We start from the raw sequence: 18,873 nt of genomic DNA on the forward strand, positions 1-18,873 counted from the left end.
CGAGTTCCTAGCCACCTTCTGTGACCACCTCATTTACATTTCAATTTTACTTTATACACAACATATAACATTCATAACATAACTTGTTATACATAACATCGTATCATCTTAAATTAAGGCAAACATGTGGTATTTAACCCTTTGGGATTGGCTCATTTCCCTTAGCATTATGGTTTCCAGTTTGGCCCATTTGGCCACAAAGAACTGCATTTTGTTTTTTTTAATAGGTCAGTAGTATTCCATGGAGTAGATGAACCATAGCTTTCTTATCCAATTCTCTGTTGATGGGCATTTTGGTTGCTTCCATGTTTTTGCAATTACTGATTGTGCTGCTATGAACATAGGAGTGCATGTTGGTTTCTCATAAAACAAGTGTTCTGGATATATTCCTACGAGTGCTATTGCTGGATCATACGGTATGTTGATTTTGAGTTGTTTGAATATTCTCCATACCGATTTCCATAGAGGCTGTCCCAGCCTGCAGCCCCACCAGCAGTGGAGTAGGGTTCCCTTTTCTCCGCAACCTCGCCAACAAGTGTTGTTGGTGCTTTTATTCATGTGGGCCAGTCTTACTGGCGTTAGGTGGTACCACATTGATGTTTTAATTTGGATTTCCCTTATTGCCAGGGAACTTGAGCATTTTTTCATATGCTTGTTTGCCATTTGGGTTTGTTCCTTTGTGAAGTGTTTGCCCATTTCCCGTGCCCATTTCTTGAGTGGCTTGTTTGTTTTGACATTTTGGTTGTTTTGTAGCTCTTTGTATATTCTGGAGATCAGCCCTCTATCACCTACGTAGTGCGCAAAGACCTTCTCCCATTCTGTGGGCTGCCTTTTTACTTTGTTGATTGTTTCTCTAGCTGTACAGAAGCTTCTTAGTTTGATGAGGTCCCAATTGTTTATTCTGGTCTCAATTTCTACTGCTTTTGGTGTCTTTTTTAGGAAGTGATGGCCTACCCCTAAGCGTTGCAGTGTGTTTCCAACATTTTCTTCCAAAACTTTGAAGGTTTCTGGGCGTAGGTTTAGATCTTTTATCCATTTAGATCTGACCTTAGTGTATGGTGAGAGATGTGGGTCTATCTTTTTGTTTCTGCAGGCTATTAACCAGTAGTCCCAACAGCATTTATTGAACAGACCTTCCCATTTGCCTGGATTGTCGTTTGTCTTTTTGTCAAAGATTATTTGGCTTTACCTGTTTGGGTCCCCTTCTGGTGTTTCTATTCTGCTCCATTGATCTTCCTCTCTATCTTTGTGCCAGTACCAGGCTGTTTTGATAACCACTGCCCTATAGTATGTCCAGAGGTCCGGAACTGTGATTCTCCCTGCCAACTTCCTGTTCTTCAGAGTGGTTCTAGCAATCCGTGTTTTTTTGTGTTTCCAGATGGACCTTTGGATCATTGTTTCCACTTCCATGAAGAATGTTTTGGGCAATTTGATTGGGATTGTGTTGAATGTATATATTGCTTTTGGCAGTATAGACATTTTAATGATACTGATATTTTTTTGTATTTTTTTTATTGTTAATTATTTTGCATTATGTGACACTTTCATAGGCTCTGGGAATCCCCCCCTCCCTCCCCCTCCCCTCCCCCCAGTGGATTCCTCCACCTTGATGCAGTATTACAGTTCAAATTCAATCAAGATTCTTTCATTGCAAACATATACCAAGCATAGAGTCCAGCTACTTATTGTCCAGATGGGTTGAATAGTTTCTTGGGGAGACCTTTTCTGGTCTGAAGTTTGAGCTGGCAGAATATCATCACAGTCAATTAAGAGTCCCAATATAACATCAAGAGCAATTTGCAATGTTATGGAGTTGACATGGTTTTGAGTAACCAGTGTATTAAAAAGAAAAAAAAAAAAAAGGAAAACAAGTCCTAGCCACCACCTATGATTAGCTCATTGACATTTCAATTTTAGTTCATATACAGGACCGGCTGCTCTATACCTTAAAATGGCCATAAGGCACCATTCAGCTGTTTCGTGTCCATTTCATCTCAGTATTTAGCCAGTTGTTGTGTTGAAGTAAAATTTTGCTGATCTTGGCAGATTTTAGGATAATCCAGACTGGCTTGTAACTCTAACAAGATATATGTCAACATTTTAGGTGCAGAACATTTTTTTTTTGGGGGGGGTGTTGTGCAGGAAAATCCTCAACACCATGTTGAGGAGTAACTAATTTTTGTGACCCACCCAGCGAGGCATGAGCCAATCCATGCCAGCTCTTTCCTGTCAGATTTCAAGTTCTACTTTCTGTTGTTTATTTATTTTAGGTTTTTTTTTTTTTTTTTTTTAGTTTGTATGATTGTTTGTTTGCTGTGAGGGGTTTTCGAAGCGATCCCAATGGTCATTGCAAGGGAGGGGGGGTCCAGAGGTGGAGCCTGACTCGGACCAGAGAAAGCTCTCCTCCCTGGTCCTGAAGGACGTTTATTGTTCTTCTGTTTCTGCAGACCACTCAGGGCTTCTGGTTGTCTTTCCGATGACGTTGGTTTCTGCACGGTAGTGTTTGGACTTCTTCCATACACTGGGGAAGCTCCGGTTGGGGGTGGGTGACCTCAGAGTACTTGGCCTCCGAGGGCATCCAATTCCCTGTGGCCTCCTTGGCAGTTGGGATATAGTCCTTGTTGCTCGTATTAATAGTTTGTGGTGAAGGTCTGGGAGTCTTCATGGTTGGGATCCAAGCTTCCTCCTTACCACCTGCTCCACTCTGGAGTGCTCCCCTGCTCCACGCACATGACCTCCTGTTAAGAGGTTGTCAGGATCGCACCCGATTCCCCCCTCATGCATTGGTATAGTAGTTTTATTGTTGTTTAGTGCCGCTTTGAGTCTGTTATCTATGAATTACCAGATTTGATCTTGATAGGCTATATTGTACTTTTTTCTCACTCTTTTTATGGTCCTGAAAGATTTCCCTGCACTCCCCCCCCATTACAGGTTAACATAGCGTATTGAGGGTATAGTAGGTTTTACAGTTTTTCGATGTAGATCTTAAGTATTCTGACGTTAATTGTTGGTTTATAGATTATATCGCGTTATGTTATTGCATTGGGTACAGGTTATAAGAGATTGCACTAATACTACAATATACAGGTACTTGAGCATGGGATGTTACTCCATCTTTTGAGGTCTTGTTCAATTTCTTTTTAAGTAGTTTGTAGTTTTCTTCAAATAGGTCTCCTACATTTTTGGTTAGATTTATTCCCAGATATTTCATACTTTTCTCTGTTATTTTGAATGGTATCTTGCTGATTAGATCTTTTTCCATCTGGGGCTGTTTGCATACACTATGGCTGTTGATTTTTCTTCATTAATTTTGTACCCTGCCACTCTACCAAACTCTCGTATAAGTTCTAGCAGTCTCTGTATTGAGTCTCTTGGCTGTTCTACATAAAGAATCATGTTATCTGCGCATAGTGAGAGCTTGACTTCTTCGTTTCCCATTTGGATTCCTCTGATTTCTTTTTCTTGTCTTATGGCCTCAGCAAGTACCTCTAGGACTATGTTGAATAGCAGTGGAGAAAGTGGACATCCCTGTCTTGTTCCAGATCTCAGTGGGAAGGGTTCCAGTTTTTCTCCATTCAGTATGATGCTGGCGTTGGGTTTTTCATATATTGCTTTAATTATGTTGTGTATTATTCCTTCTATGCCTACCCTATTTAGGGTTTTTAATATGAAGTGGTGTTGGATTTTGTCGAAAGCATTTTCTGCATCTATTGATACTATCATGTGATTCTTCTTTTTCAGTTTTTGGATGTGGTGTATCACATTGATGGATTTCAAAATGTTGAACCACCCCTGCATTCCAGGGATGGATCCTACTTGATGTGGATGAATGATCTGTCGGATGATTTTTTGAATTTTATTGGCTAGGATTTTGTTGAGAATCTCAGCATCAATGTTCATCAGAGAGATAGGTCTGTAGTTTTTTTTTTTTTTTTTTTTTTTTTTTTTTTTTTTTTTTCTGTAGGATCTCTGTCCGGTTTTGGGATTACGGTAATGTTGGCTTCATAGAATGAGTTTGGAAGGGTTGCTTCTTTTTCTATTGTTTTCAAGAGTTTGTAGAGGATTGGGGTTAGTTCTATTCGGAATGTTTTGTAGAATTCTGTAGTGACGCCGTCTGGGCCTGGGCTTTTCTTTGTTGGGAGGTCTTTAATCACTGATTCAATCTCTGCTTCAGTTATGGGTTTGTTCAGTTCCTTTGCTGCCTCTGGGCTAAGTTTTGGCAGGTGGTGTGAGTCTAAGAACTTTTCCATTTCTTGGTGGTCTTCTGATTTGTTGGAGTACAGTGCTTTGTAGTAATTTCTAATGATGTCGTTAATGGTTGCAGTGTCGGTTGTTATGTTGCCTTTTTCATCTTTGATGCTGTTAATTCTTGTTTTCTCTTGTTTTTGGTTTGTCAGTCGGGCAAGTTGGGTTTGTCTATCTTGTTTATCTTCTCAAAAAACCAGCTTTTTGATTCATTGATTTTGTGTATCATTTTTTTTTATTTCTATCTGATTAATTTCCTCCCTTGTTTTGATGATTTCTTGCTTCCTATTGTGTGTGGGGCTCTTCTGCTGTTGATTTTCCAATTCCTGGAGGTGTGTGTTTAGTTCCTGTATTTGGTGCCTCTCTTGGGCCTTGACATGAGCTCCAATTGCGATGAGTTTACCCCTTAGCACTGCTTTGGCAGTGTCCCACAAGTTTTGGAATGTTGTGTCAGAGTTTTCACTGGTTTCCATAATTTTTTTTGATCTCATCTTTAATTTCTTCCCTGACCCATTGTTTGTTTAATAGCATATTGTTCAGCCTCCAAGAGTTTCTGTATTTCCGTGGGCATTTTGAATTGCTGATTTCCAGTTTCATTCCGTGGTGGTCTGAGAGGGTACATGGTATGATTCCTATCTTTTTGAAGTTATTTAGGTTTGCTTTGTGTCCTATCATGTGGTCGATCCTGGAGAAGGTGCCATGCACTGCTGAAAAAAATGTATAATCTGTGGTCTTAGGATAAAAAATTCTATAAATGTCTACTAAGTCCTGTTGTTCTATTGTTTGTATGAGCTCTGTTGTTTTTTTGTTGAGTTTTTGCTTTGTTGATCTGTCTATTGTTGTTAGTAGGGTGTTATGATCACCCACTATTATTGTGTGTGTATCTATGTCTCCCCTTAAGTCCGTAAGTAATTTCTTCACGTAGCTAGGTGCGTTTGAATTTGGTGCATATATGTTCACAATGGTAATTACTTCCTGATGGATCAGTCCCTTCACCAATATATAATGTCTTTCCCTGTCCTTTTTGATGTGTGTCAGATTGAAGTCCACATCATCTGAAATTAAGACAGCTACCCCAGCCTTTTTCTCGTCCATTGGCATGAAATGTCTGTTTCCATCCCTTCACTTTAAATTTCTTACAGTCTTTTCTGGTTAGATGTGTCTCTTGTAGGCAACAGATTGTTGGGTCCTATTTGATAATCCATTCTGTTAACCTATGCCTTTTGATTGGTGAGTTTAGGCCATTTGTGTTAAAAGTTAAAATTGAGAGGTTGTGATTTTGCCCTGTTATACTTGTTTTTGTGGGTGTTGATATCTGTGTAATTGCCCTTCCTTGTGTGGACTTTAGTGGGGAGATCTTTCTGTTTGCCATCTTTGCTTATGATTCACCTCCTTTTTTTGCTGGATTTAGTACATTTCTAAGTAGATTTTGTAGAGCTGGTATTCTGTTGGCATATTCTTCTAATTTCTCTTTGCTATGAAAGTATCTGATTTCGTTCTCAAATACGAATGAGATCTTTGCTGGGTACAATATTCTTGGTTGATAGTTTTTCTGATTCAAGATTTAGAAGATCTTTGTCCATTCTCTTCTTGCTTGTAAGGTCTCTTCAGAGAAGTCAGCAGTGATCCTGATTGGTTTTCCCCGGTATTTGATCGTTTCTCTGCTTTGTACTTGTCTCAGGATTCTTTCTTTGTCTTCGTTGGAGTGGAACTTGAGCACCATGTGTCTGGGTGAAGATCGCTTTGGGTCATATCTGCTGGGAGTCCTCTGACCGTCCTGAATTTGGGCTGGGTTCATGTTCCAAGTGTTTTGGAAGTTTTCCTGTATAATTTCATCAAGCACCATTTGCATTCATGACTCTCTTTCCGCTCCTTCAGGAAGGCCAATAATCCTAATATTCGATTTTCTGAGGTTGTCTTTCATTTCTTGTATGGTCTTTTTGGCTTTGTTCAGACTTGTCTCCAGCTGTTTAATGAGCTGGGTATGTTCGTTTTGTGTGTCTTCCATTTCAGAGATCCTCTCTTCTGCTGTATTTATTCTGTTGGTTAGGCTCTCAATTTTGTGCTCTAAGTCAAGAATTTTACTTTTTATTTGTTGTATTTCTGCGACTATGTAGTTCTTGAATTCCTTGAAGTCCTCCCAATTCTTCTCATTGTCTCTGACATATTTTACCATTGTTTTTTTGAATTCCTTGTCTGGTAGATCTTCCATGTCTTCATCTCGCATCTCCGAAATAGACATTGGCTTTTGATCCTTTATTGGTACGGTGTTAGCTCTCTCATCTGGATCATTACCTTTTCTGGTATTTCTTCCCCTTGCATTAGTGTTTCTTTTTTGAGAGACCTAGGAATCAGTGTGCCTAGGGGTCTCCAAGCACTATCCCATAGAAATCGGAGTCTGCAGGTGTGGAGTAGCAGGGTCTTGGAATTTTCAAGGCACTTTTGGTGTGTCTCCAGAACACTGGACTTCAGGGAGCCACTTCCAGGGCCCAGCGGATTCAAAGCGCACTCTCAGCTCGTCCCCTACAGGTATGCTACCACAGGGCTTGGGGGAGTGAAGGCACTCTCTGTGCACGCACACTGTGTGTGCTGGATCACAGGGCTCGGAGGATTCTAGGTGCTTTCTCGGTGTGTCCCCAGTGCCAGGGACTGCAGGGCATGGAGATTCCAGGTGCTCTCTGGGAACGCTTCCTGCACGCGGGTCCACAGTGCCCTCCTGTTGAGTCTCCCAATCACGGGACTATAGGGTGTGGGGTGTTCCAGGTGCTCTCTGGAAGCGCCTCCTGCTCAGGCCCGCCCACCCCAGCGCTTGCAGGGGACTGACCACCCCAGCACTAACATGGGACTGCCCAGCCCAGACGCTTCCCCGGTTTCCTGTGGGATAGCACCGCCCAGCTGAGAGCCAGACCGCAAAGGCACGGGGGAGTATTCAGTGTGCCTTTTGCCTTTCTCCTCAGCACACAGGACCGCTGTGTGTCACCTCCCAGACACAGTTTTGGTAGTTTCAAGGCACTCGCCCTGTGTCCCCAGACGCTGGAATCTCGGGGGGGGAGGGGCGGGGAGATGAGCACCAAGGGTGTTCAGACTCTGTGCATGCCCATTGGGGGCCAACTCCTGAAGCCTCCGACCCACCACTGTCCCCACCCAACTCACTCAAACCTCAGGTTCTTGCAGTCTGCTTCTTCCTCTGGTGGGAACCCTTGCCGAGGGTGCGTCTCCTGGCGACTGCGTCTGGTGCAGGTCCTGGCGGGTCCCAATGGGACCTGGAGACTGCAGCGGGTACAGGTCCTAGCGGGGCTTGGCGACTAGGGTAGGCGGATGCCAGCAGGTCCTGATGACTTCGGGTCCTGATGTCTGCAGCGGGTGCAGGTCCTGGCGAGTCCTGGCGACTAGGGTGGGCAGCTGCCAGCGGGTCCTGATCAGTGCTGGTCCTCACGGCCACAGCGTCTGCGGGTCCTGAGGTCTGCGGGTCGACTGCGACTCTCAGCAGTTGCACTCAATGGTCACTCAGCAGGTCAGGAGCAGAAAGCCGTCTTCCCTGCCCTTTGTTTTGTTTTCCCCTGGTTGCTCTTCCCAGTTGTGTGGATTTTTTTGGCTCCACACTGCCCAGGGAACTTCACATTCTTCTCCCTGTAGCTCTATGCTGCTCCACTAATGCTTTTGTCGTGTTCTAGCCCTCTCTGTCTGTGAGCTCCCTCACAGTCTTCCTCCTATTTCAGCCATGTTGCTAGTCTCTCCATAGGAATTTCTTAAGGAAGAGAAAGAATTTTCTTTTTAAATCCAGACAGGATATTATGGAGAAAATGCCTAAACAAATAGCAGTCTCCCTCCAAAATTTCCTTGTTCCCAGTAACCCAAAATTGCCCCAAACTGTGAATGAAATACAATTACCATGACTTTCCTAACAACCGTAGTTACTCATCCTTTGCCTATGATGCCTTCAAAGAGTTTGAGCTGGAGACAATATCTGCACGATCAAATTCTTGGAAGAGAAAGCAGTATGTAAGAGTCCTGCTGTGACCTCCAAGTGCCATTGTGGCACCTGTGCCATCATCAGTCTTATAATTTTAAAGATTAACTTTTCCCAGCAGGACTATTGTTCTTGTACCCTTCTTTACTATCCCTCATTATAGAAGCAAAGATCTGAGCCCATTTTTGGTGCAATTCTGCTTCAGAATTGCAGTACTATAGTGGAACTCTTTTTTATATGTATGTGAAATCTTCTATCACCTTTGTTAGGAATGATGCTATAGGGCCAAAACTGATAGCGTAGTGGCTAAAGTCCTTACCTTGCATGTGCTGGGATCCCATATGGGTGACTGTTCTGATCCCAGCTGCTCCACTTCCCATCCAGCTTCCTGCTTGTGACCTGGGAAAACACTGGAGGATGGGCCAAAGCCTTGGGACCCTGCACCATAGATCTGGCAATTCAGGTTACTCCTGAGGAGTGAACCAGTTGATGGAAGATCTTTCTCTCTCGCTCCTTTCTGTAAAATCTGCCTTTCCAGCAAAAATAAATATATCTTCTGTAAAAATAAAAGAAACTGGGCTATGTGAATAAGGTTCATTGTACAAGAGTATCTCAGATTCCTAATCCAGTCTCAAACAAAAACTGCTCCTTATCTCTGCTAAATACATTCCACACTCAACAACCAGACCGAGTGGGAAGGGTTTGGTGGGCAGTGTCCAGATCTATTCTATCAAGTACATATCTGGTGTAAGACTGTAAGATTAAAATGAAGAAATAATTAGCAGAGATGTTCTTCAAAGAATACTTCCAATGTAGCAAAACATTTCAATGTTGTGCTGTGATCCCCATGAAAAAAGGCTAACTGGCATGGCTAATTGGGAAGATTTTTTTTTTATTAAATTTATTCATTAATTACATTGTGTTGTAATTTCATAGAAACTGGGATTCTCCCCACACTTCTCCACACCCTCCCCCCCATGGTGGGTTCCACCACCCTGCTGCATAACAATAGTTCAAGTTCAGTTGAGATTCCTTCTTAGCAAGCATATGCCAAGCATAGAGTCCAGCATCTTATACTCCAGTCAAGTCCAACTACTTATTGGGGAGACCCTCTATGGTCTGAGGGCAGAGCCAGCAGAGAATCATCCCGATCAAATAAAAGCACTAACATATTATCAGCAAAAAGTAACATTGGTATAGAATTAATTGACATTGTATTGAGCAGCCAACATGTTAAAAATAAAAGCGAGTTCTTAACCACATTCTGTGACCACTCCATTCACATTTCAATTTTAGTTTATATACTACATATGACATAACATCCATAACCTCACATGTTATGCATAACATCATATCATATTAAATTAAGGCAAACATGTGGTATCTAACCTTTTGGGATTCGCTCATTTCCCATAGCATTATGGTTTGCAGTTTGGCCCATTTGGCCACAAAGAACTGCATTTTGTTTTTTTTTAATAGCTGAGTAGTATTCCATGGAGTAGATGAACCATAGCTTTCTTATCCAATCCTCTGTGGATGGGCATTTTGGTTGTTTCCATGTTTTTACAATTACTGATTGTGCCGCTATGAACATAGGAGTGCATGTTGGTTTCTCATAAAACAAGTGTTCTGGATATATTCCTAGGAGTGCTATTGCTGGATCATACGGTATGTTGATTTTGAGTTGTTTGAATATTCTCCATACTGATTTCCATAGAGGCTATACCAGACTGCAGGCCCATCAGCAGTGGAGTAGGGTTCCCTTTTTCCCGCAACCTCGCCAACAAGTGTTGTTGGTGCTTTTATTCATGTGGTCCAGTCTTACTGGCGTTAGGTGATACCTCATTGATGTTTTAATTTGGATTTCCCTTATTGCCAGGGAACTTGAGCATTTTTTTATATGTTTATTTGCCATTTGGGATTGTTCCTTTGTGAAATGTCTGCCCATTTCCTGTGCCCATTTCTTGAGTGGCTTGTTTGTTTTGGTGTTTTGGATGTTTTGTAGTTCTTTGTATATTCTGTAGATCAGCCCTCTATCACCTACGTAGTGCGCAAAGACCTTCTCCCATTCTGTGGGCTGCGTTTTTACTTTGTTGATTGTTTCTCTAGCTGTACAGAAGCTTCTTAGTATGATGAGTTCCCATTTGTTTATTCTGGTCTTGATTTCTATTGCTTTTGGGGTCCTTTTTAGGAAGTCAGGACCTACCACTAGTTCTTGCAGAGTATTTCCAACATTTTCTTCCAAAGGTTTGAAGGTTTCTGGATGTAGGTTTAGATCTTTTATCCATTTACATTTGATCTTGGTGTATGGTGAGAGATGTGGATCTATCTTTTTGTTTCTGCAGGCTATTAACCAGTAGTCCCAACAGCATTTATTAAAGAGACCTTCCCATTTGCCTGGATTGTCATCGGGTTTTTGTCAAAGATTATTTGGCTGTATCTGTGTGGGTTTACTTCTGGTGTTTCTATTCTGCTCCATTGATCTTCCTCTCTATCTTTGTGCCAGTACCAGGCTGTTTTGATAACCACTGCCTTATAGTATGTCCAGAGGTCTGGAACTGTGATTCCTCCTGCCAACTTCCTGTTCTTCAGAGTGGTTCTAGCTGTCTATGTGTTTTTGTGTTTCCAGATGAACCTTTGGATCATTGTTTCCACTTCCATGAAGAATGTTTTTGGCAATTTGATTGGGATTGCGTTGAATGTATATATTGCTTTTGGCAGTATAGACATTTTAATGATAGTGATTTTACCTATCCAGGAGCATGGGATGTTACTCCATCTTTTGAGATCTTGTTCAATTTCTTTTTTAAGTGGTTTGTAGTTTTCTTCAAGTAGGTCTCCTACATTTTTGGTTAGATTTATTCCCAGATATTTCATAATTTTCTCTGTTATTTTGAATGGTATCTTGCTGGTTAGATCTTTTTCCAACTTGGGGCTGTTTGCATACACTATGGCTGTTGATTTTTGTTCATTAATTTTGTACCCTGCCACTCTACCAAACTCTCGTATAAGTTCTAGTCGTCTCTGTGTTGAGCCTCTTGGCTGTTCTACATAAAGAATCATGTTATCTGCGCATAGTGAAAGCTTGACTTCTTCGTTTCCTATTTGGATTCCTCTGATTTCTTTTTCTTGTCTTATGGCCTCAGCAAGTACCTCTAGGACTTCATTGAATAGCAGTGGAGATAGCAGACATTCTAGTCTTGTCCCAGATCTCAGTGTGAAAGGTTCCAGTTTTCCTCCATTCAGTATGATGCTGGCGTTGGGTTTTTAATATATTGCTTTGATTATGTTGTGGATTTTTCCATCCATGCCTACCTTATTTAGGGTTTTTAGCAGGAAATTGTGTTGGATTTTGTCGAAAGTTTTTTCTGTGTTTATTGGTACTATCATGTGATTCTTGTTTTTCAGTTTTTGGATGTGGTGTATCACATTTATGGATTTCAAAATGTTGAACCACCCCTGCATTCCAGGGATGGATCCTACTTGATGTGGATGAATGATCTGTCGGATGATTTTTTGAATTTTATTGGCTAGGATTTTGTTGAGAATCTCAGCATCAATGTTCATCAGAGAGATAGGTCTGTAGTTTTTTGTTTGTTTGTTTGTTTTTTCTGTAGGATCTCTGTCCGGTTTTGGGATTACGGTAATGTTGGCTTCATAGAATGAGTTTGGAAGGGTTGCTTCTTTTTCTATTGTTTTGAAGAGTTTGTAGAGAATTGGGGTTAGTTCTGTTCAGAATGTTTTGAAGAATTCTGTAGTGAAACTGTCTGGGCCTGGGCTTTTCTTTGTTGGGAGGTCTTTAATCACTGATTCAATCTCTGCTTCAGTTATGGGTTTGTTCAGTTCCTTTGCTGCCTCTGGGCTAAGTTTTGGCAGTTAGTGTGAGTCTAAGAACTTTTCCATTTCTTGGTGGTCTTCTGATTTGTTGGAGTACAGTGCTTTGTAGTAATTTCTAATGATGTCGTTAATGGTTGCAGTGTCGGTTGTTATGTTGCCTTTTTCATCTTTGATGCTGTTAATTCTTGTTTTCTCTTGTTTTTTGTTTGTCAGTCGGGCCAGTGGGTTTGTCTATCTTGTTTATCTTCTCAAAAAACCAGCTTTTTGATTCATTGATTTTGTGTATCATTTTTTTTGTTTCTATCTGATTAATTTCCTCCCTTGTTTTGATGATTTCTTGCTTCCTATTGTGTGTGGGGCTCTTCTGCTGTTGATTTTCCAATTCCTGGAGGTGTGTGTTTAGTTCCTGTATTTGGTGCCTCTCTTGGGCCTTGACATGAGCTCCAATTGCGATGAGTTTACCCCTTAGCACTGCTTTGGCAGTGTCCCACAAGTTTTGGAATGTTGTGTCAGAGTTTTCATTGATTTCCATAAATTTTTTGATCTCATATTTAATTTCTTCCCTGACCCATTGTTCACTTAATAGTATATTGTTCAGCCTCCAAGAGTTTCTGTATTTCCTGGGTCATTTTGAATTGCTGATTTCCAGTTTCATTCCGTGGTGGTCTGAGAGGGTGCATGGTATGATTCCTATCTTTTTGAAGTGATTTAGATTTGCTTTGTGTCCTATCATGTGGTCCATCCTGGAGAAGGTGCCATGCACTGCTGAAAAAAATGTATAATCTGTAGTCTTAGGATAAAAAATTCTATAAATGTCTACTAAGTCCTGTTGTTCTATTGTTTGCATAAGCTCTGTTGTTTCTTTGTTGAGTTTTTGTTTTGTTGATCTGTCTATAATTGTTAGCGGAGTGTTAAGTTTGCCCACTATTATTGTGTGTATATCTATGTCTCACCTTAAGTCTGTAAGTAATTGCTTCACGTAGCTAGGTGCGTTTGAATTTGGTGCATATATGTTCATGATTGTAAATACTTCCTGGTGGATCAATCCCTTCACCAATATATAATGTCCTTCTCTGTCCTTTGTGATGTCTGTCAGCTTGAAGTCTAAATCATCTGAGATTAGGACAGCTACTCCAGCCTTTTTCTCATCCATTGGCATGAAATGTCTTTTTTCATCCCTTCACTTCAAATTTCTTACAGGCTTTTCTGGTTAGATGTGTCTCTTGTAGGCAACATATAGGTAGGTGCTGTTTGATGATCCATTCCGTTAATCTATGCTTTTTGATTGGTGAGTTTAGGCCATTTTTGTTTAGGGACAATATTGAGAGGTGTGATTTTGGGCTTCCATGAGTGTATATAAGTGTGCAAGTGTGCAAGTGTGTATTTGCGACTATTAGAGTTTCTGATTTGTTGACTTTCCTTGTATGGATTTTAGTGGGGAGGTCTTCCCATTTGCCATCTTTGATTTTGGTTTTCATTTTTTCTTTCTGGGTTTAGCACCTTCCTGAGGAGATTTTGCAGAGCTGGTTTCGTGTTGATGTATTCTTCGAGTTTCTCTTTACTGTTGAAGTATTTGATTTCATTCTCAAATACAAATGAGAGCTTTGCTGGGTACATTATTCTTGGTTGGCAGTTGCTTGTTTCAGGATTTGATAGGTTTTACCCCATTCTCTCCTTGTTTGGAGCGTTTCTTCTGATAGGTTGGCCGTGATTCTGATTTGCCTTCCTCTGAAAGTAATCTTATCCTTTTTTCTTACTTGTCTTAGAATAGTTTCCTTATGTTCACTTGAAGGTAGCTTGAGGACCACATGTTTGGGTGACGATCTGTTTGGATCGAATCTACTGGGGGTTCTTTGTCTTTCCTGGATTTGTGCTGGATTTATATTTCCGGTGTTCTGGAAGTTCTCCTGTATTATCTCATTGAGCACCCATTGCAAGCCTGTCTCCTTTTCCACTCCTTCGGGAAGGCCTATTATTCTAATATTTGATTTTTTGAGGTTGTCTTTCATTTCCTGTATGGACCTATTGGCTTTCTCTAGATTTGTCTCCAACTGTTTGATGAGCTGCTGCCTTCCATTCTGATTGTCTTCCAATTCTGTTATTCTGTCCTCTGCTGTGTTCATTCTGTTGGTTAGGCTTTCAATTTTGTGTTCTGTATCGATGATTCCCTTTTTGACTTGATTTATTTCTGCAGTGACATGGTTTTCGAATACCTTGGACTCTTCCCAGCGCTTCTCCCTGTCTCTGATGAATTTCATCACTAGTTTCTTAAAGTCTTTATCTGGTATTTCCTCTATGTCTTCATCTTGCATCTCAGATATTGGAATTAGTTTTTGGTTGTATTGGGAATGAGTGCTTGATCTTTCTTCTGGGTCAATACTTTTTCTGATTATTCTCCTCATTGTGTTTTTGCTTCTTGTTGTTTTGGGATTTTAGCGTCTGACTTGTTTGTCCACAGCTGTTGCCCTCAGTGCTGTAATCTGTAGGAAGTGTGATCTACCTGCTGCTGTATGGGGTGCTGGCATAAGCGTTATATTTCTTACTCTATTGGGGACAGCAGGTGATGGTGGGGTTGTTGTTGGGTTGCTTCGTTAGCGCCTGGGTTCATATTTCTGCCACCTGGTTCCGTTGCAGCTAGTTGGTTAGGAGTTGTCCTATATGTGCCAATAGGGGTGGAGTGTAGATGATAGAATTTGTAACCTTGGGCTTCTTGTCTTTGCTCTGGGTAGTTGTATAGCTTGCGGTTCTACACCCAGCCTAACCCTCACAAATGTTTAGCCTTGTTGGGAAGCACACTGCGGTGGCCCTGCTTGCCTGTGCTTCTTCTTGGTTTAGCAGATCTCTTGGGTGGCACCACCACCTCTGAGGCTCCAGCTGAGTAGAGTAGGGGGTCCTGCCTGAGTCACCAGCTGCTTGCTGCTCAGAGTTTGTAATCTACAGCCCTGAGCTGTGTCAGGAGGCTTTGTGGGCCAGCCCTAGTGCCAGGTCCCTCCCCCTGCAGCTCCCACTCAATGGGGTTGCCCCACTGAGATCCACTCTGCCGAGCTGCACCTGGGCTCTGGGTCACAAGCCTGGCACAGCAGGGATTTCCGCCTCAGTGCCAAGCCAATACACTCCTTCAGTTCTTGAGGTTACCACCGCAAGGGCCTCTGCTGTTCGAAGCTTGAAATCCCCAACCCCGGGCTGGGTTGGAAATTTCTGCGGGCCTCAGCGTTGAACTCTGCTCTCTAGAATTCCCACTCATATTTGTTACTCCGCTGAAAGGCGTAACACTGCCTCCCGCCACCAGGCAGGCAGGCTTTTCTGAGCGGGCTCCCACTGAGAAAACCTGTCTGGTCGATTCCACTGAGCCGGCTCTGGTTTGGGGTCACTGGCTGAGCCCAGCAGGGCGTGCTGCCTGGTTCACCAACTACTTGCTGTTCAGGGTCTGTAGATCACAGTCCCAAGGTGGGTCAGGAAGCTTTGTGGGCCAACCCTAGTGCCAGGTCCCTCCCCCTGCAGGTCCCACTCAAAGGGGTTGCCGCACTGAGATTCACTCTGCTGAGCCAAGCAGCACCTTGGCTCTGGGTCACAAGCCTAGCACAGTGGGGGTTTCTGCCTCAGTGCTGAGCTGAGACTTTCCTTCAGGGCTTGAGTTTAGCACAGCAGAGGCCTCTGCTGCTCAAAGCTTGAAATCCCCAACCCCGGGCTGGGTTGGAAATTTCTCCGGGCCTCAGCGCTGAACTCTGCTCTCTGGAATTCCCACTCAGAAGTGCTGCTCTGCTGAAAGGCACAACACTGCCTCCCGCCACCAGGCAGGCAGGTTTTTCTGAGCAGGCTCCTGCTGGGAGAACCTGTCTGGCCGAATCTACTGAGCTTGCTCTGGTTTGGCCTCTCCAGCTGAGCCCAGCAGGGGATTCTGCCTGAGGCAGTGGCTATTCTCTGCTTTGAATTCACAGCCCTGGCCCCTATAGGAAGCTACTTTCTCAGTTGCACTTTCTCAAAGGTGGAAGCAGAGCCCTGAGAGGCACAGAGCTGTGAGGGGCACACAGCCGTGCCCCTACTATTTTGCTCTTCTGCTCAGGTCATGAGGTTCTGCCGAGTGTTGCCCAGCCTCTGGAGCTCAGGTTGAGCCCAGCAATAGGATCCACTGGATTCTCTAGCAGCCATTCCACTGTTCGGAGCTGATATGGGGATTTCTGAGTCCCGGTCCCACAGCGCTGCTCCTGTTCCCTCTGCACTCTCTCAAAGCTGCTGAGCAGTTGGGAGGCCTGCTTCTGCGAAATCTCCCCTGCTTGTCCTCCACTTCTGCAGGGGATGATGATCAGTCCAGTAGCCTGCTCTCGGGGCTCCTGCCCTCCAGTGGACTGGTGCCCCTGTTGGTGTGGGCGCCTATCCTTCCAGCCGCCTCTGTTTTCCCTGGGACGGTTGAGACTCTGCTGCCTTCCCCCTGTCTGGGATTGTGACTCATCAAGTTTCTCACAGTGTGCTGTATTTTCTTTCCCACTTTTTGTGGCTGTTCTTTCACTCTGTGTAGATCTTCTTGCTTTAGTGAACTCCAGTGACCTTCCCACTCTTCTCCCTACAATTTTGTGTTTCCTGGCCTGTTTCTCTGCTGGATCGGTTCCCCTCTTTCCCTACTCCACCCTACACCAGCTCTCTGCAGTCTGCCATCTTTCCCCAAATTTCCTAATTAGGAAGATTTGTAAATGCAATGAAGACATCTGTTTCTTCCTAAGTGACAATGAGTGCTGCTGCGATGAAGGACAGCCCTTGGACATAGCCAACATCAGCTCTGTAATGTCAATGCCCGTAAGATACCATGTAAAATGTCATGATTCGGACCACCCTTCTGAAAGATGTAGACATGGAAATGTACTGGATACAACCTAACTAATTCCAGACTCGCCTCTGCATCAGCAATAAACACACCTTCTGTATCCCATTCTCAGAACATATTTCACTGAAACTTATTCTTTCTTATTTTTAAAGATTCATTTATTTTTATTGTAAAGGCAAGTAGACAGAGAGAAGCAGAAACAAAAAGATCTTCCATGCACTGGTTCACTCATAAATTGGCCACAAGGGCTAGAGTTGAATTGATTCAAAGCCGGGAGCTAGAAGCTTCTTCTGGGTCTTATATGCAGGTGCAGTGTCCTAAGGTTTTGGTCCATCCTCTACTGCTTTCCCAGGCCACAAGCAGGGAGCTGGATGGGAAGTGGAGCTCTTGGGACCAGAACTGGCGCTCATACCTGATCCCAGCGCTTGCTAGGCAAGGAGTTAGTTACTGAGCCATCGCGCCAGCCCCTCCACCCTTCTTTTGCTCTTGAAATGAAGGTTTCATTGAGTTCATGACTGATATTTAGTTCATTTCTTACAGCTAGACTCCATATTTTCCCACAACCACAAGGGGGGCAACTTCTGACATAACAATTATGGTGCTCTGGTGTGAATGGGTTACTTCACAACTGGGCACGTTTCACTCATCAAAATCACCATTGCATTTGCATAATTATCCTCCTGTTTAAATCGCTCTTTAATGAGTCATTTTCTTTTATGCACTTGTGTTTTTAGCCTCAGCCACCATCTCCTCTCATTCTTGACGGTGACCTAAAACTTCTCCCACAGATTTGGCTGGAATCAGGATAGGTTAGAAAGTGTTCACAAGCAAAATTCTTAGGGACTTCTTTACAGGTCCTGTCTGTCCCTGCTTCCTATTTGTGCTGAATGATTTTGGAAGTTTCCTGAAGATTTTCTCTGGGAAGGACGTAACCAAATAATTATCAACCAGAAGCACAATAGCTAACTGATTAGAGTTCCTTATTCCTTTTTGGGGAAAGGTTTCTGGTGATGAAATCAGAGAAGCAGAAATCAGAGAAGCTCCTGTTGCTTTGTGTCAGGTCGGCCTTACCCGCCAAGTTCTGCTCTGAGATGGCGAGCTGCAGGAGGCAGATGGTCAAGGGCACTCTGGCAGCTGCTCACCTCCTAAGTGTCCTGGGTATTCAAGCAAACGTCAGACCAGCCAAGGCGCACTCAGTGCCCAAACCCCCACTAGTCTTCTCTGCTGAGGTGGCTGGGGGCACGCTCTCCGTAAGATGCCAATCACTGAATCCCGGCTGCCCCAAGTTGTCGCAGCTAGCTGAGCCGGCCTAGTAGGCACGGTGAATGTCCGAGCGAAAAGCAGGGACACACGAAGACCATGATGGTGTTAGAAGTGGTGGGAGCTGTCTGCTCCTAAGCCTCTTTATTATCATATTATAGCCTCTTCCCCCCAAGCCCATTAACAGGACAATAGGATGCCAATGAGTGCAAAGGCCAGATGCTACTGCCATAGGCCCGATTCCTGAGTGCTCAGCTAAAGGAATGTAAATCAGTTCCTCAGCCCACAACATATTCCCCCTTCTGTATTAAAGCAGACTTGAATGCACCTGTCTTAGGTTGTGGACTCTCAGGTTATCAGCCTTACCCGTCATCGGTAATCTCCATAGCATGATGGAGGCCCTGTCTTAGGTGGGTCCATTCCAGGTCCATCTTACCCGTCACTGGCTGCCATTCAACGCATTGTCTGCTGCAGCTGCTCAAACCATACTTGGAGAGGCTGGCAACCCTGTTCCATGGCTAGGAGTGAATATCAGCTCAGTAGCAATGAGCAAACAGCAGTTCCCAGGCTTGGGAAAACAAAGCACTTCACAGGTGAATCATACATAAAAGGCACAATAGGAGACAAGAGGCCATGAACTTAGGAGTAACTTAGCTCAGTAGCAATGAGCAGACAGCAGTTCCCAGGCTTGGCAAAACATTTAGCACTTGCACAGATGATAAAACAGAAATGCATACAATAC

General features: G+C 43.3%; 1 pseudogene; it reads right to left on the reverse strand.

Annotated features, from left to right (window-relative positions):
- Positions 1-8,827: 8,827 nt before the first annotated feature.
- On the reverse strand, positions 8,828-18,504 carry LOC118757785 (TBC1 domain family member 12-like; annotated as a pseudogene).
- Positions 18,505-18,873: the final 369 nt, after the last annotated feature.

Source organism: Ochotona princeps, chromosome 24, assembly GCF_030435755.1.
Source record: "Ochotona princeps isolate mOchPri1 chromosome 24, mOchPri1.hap1, whole genome shotgun sequence".
Lineage (NCBI taxonomy): Eukaryota > Metazoa > Chordata > Mammalia > Lagomorpha > Ochotonidae > Ochotona > Ochotona princeps.